The sequence below is a fragment of the Dendrobium catenatum genome, unplaced genomic scaffold, assembly GCF_001605985.2.
Source record: "Dendrobium catenatum unplaced genomic scaffold, ASM160598v2 fragScaff_scaffold_1230, whole genome shotgun sequence".
Taxonomy (NCBI): Eukaryota; Viridiplantae; Streptophyta; class Magnoliopsida; order Asparagales; family Orchidaceae; genus Dendrobium; species Dendrobium catenatum.
The window spans coordinates 8,105-9,518 of record NW_021319692.1 but is presented as its reverse complement, the minus strand read 5'-3'; positions in this window follow the sequence as shown (position 1 = coordinate 9,518).

The following is a 1,414-nucleotide window of genomic DNA, read 5'->3' as shown; positions in this document are numbered from 1 at the left end:
CAGAGAAAGAGGGGATGGTTGTCAGTTGCAGAGCGAGGGCTGATGGTGCTCACGACCTATATGACCGTAGTGTAGAGATCCTGAGGAGACACCGTCAGAGTACTTCTGACATGACTAGGGAGGAAGACGGGGTGACAACCCGTATGTGGAACATGTGGAGGGACATCACGCAGGCGATGTCTCAGAGGCTTCACATACAGGACAGACGTAGACGAGGGGATCGTCTCATTAGGAGGGAGGAATTGCGTCAGAGAGCTTTGCAGCAGGAGGTGCTAGATGCAGACGCTTCACTAGCACGTGCCATGGAGCAGTTTCAGGTTGCCCAGTCAGAGTTTCAGACTTTAGCTACAATCACTGACAGACTGGAGAATCTACGAGCTCGCCTTTTCTGACACGTTCTCTTTCATTATTGTTTTGGTCTGTACTTTTTGTAGTGACTTGAGTCTTCATGTACTTGTACTTCATGATGATCATTATATATATAAAAGATTTTTTTTGTCAGTGTTTCTTCCCTTTTTTTTTTACTCTGAGCTGTGTTGAGTTGTGTGCTTGAATTATACTCTGAGTTTGAATTTTAGACTTGTGTTGTTGGTACCACAGGGAATTTTAAATATTTATTTGGAGATCATGGCATACAGAGCGATGTCGATACAAATAAATATTTAAAATGCCCACAGTTTTTTTTAGGATAGTTTTGAGCAATGTCGCCTCAGCCACTAGTTGGAATCAACAACCATTAGATTTAGCTCAAATTCCAAAAATTTTGGCTCATTTTGTCTATGCTTTGTGTGGCGGACTTGATGAAAGATTTGTAGGTTCTTAGATTTAGTTGATAGCACCAAATGTGAATAGTTTCTTAATCCTTAACCACTTGAGAAGACCTTTAATCCGAGTCACTTGAGTTCCTCAGATTAGGAGAGCTAGGATTTAGTAGCTCTTTGTCCTCTAATTGCTGAAACGGAGTCCCTCTACTGCGGCCTTTCTTATGGCGTGTTGAGTAGACAGAACTGCCAGTGATCCGGCAATATTTGGGCATGTTGGATCCGGCTTTTTAAGCCCATTCAGGTTTCAGACTCAAGCTATGGGAAATATGCTCCCCAATACTGACTCTTCTGAAATTAGTATATTTGAAGTCATCCTTTGTGGTTGAAGACTTAGAATCTACGGACATTTGGTAGGTGTTCGAGACTACTCTTATCCACTGGAACTCTGATTCTCCGGTCAATTAGGAGTGTCTTGTAGACTATGACCCATAAAATTTGTTGAATCAAATCAGCTTTCGTTCTTCCTGCAGTCCTTACTGATAGGTTGACAAAGTGGGGCTTCCGCTACTACGGCCTTTCTTATGGCGTGTTGAGTAGACGGAGTTGCCAGCGATCCTGCCATATTTGGGCGTGTTGGATCCGACCTTTTA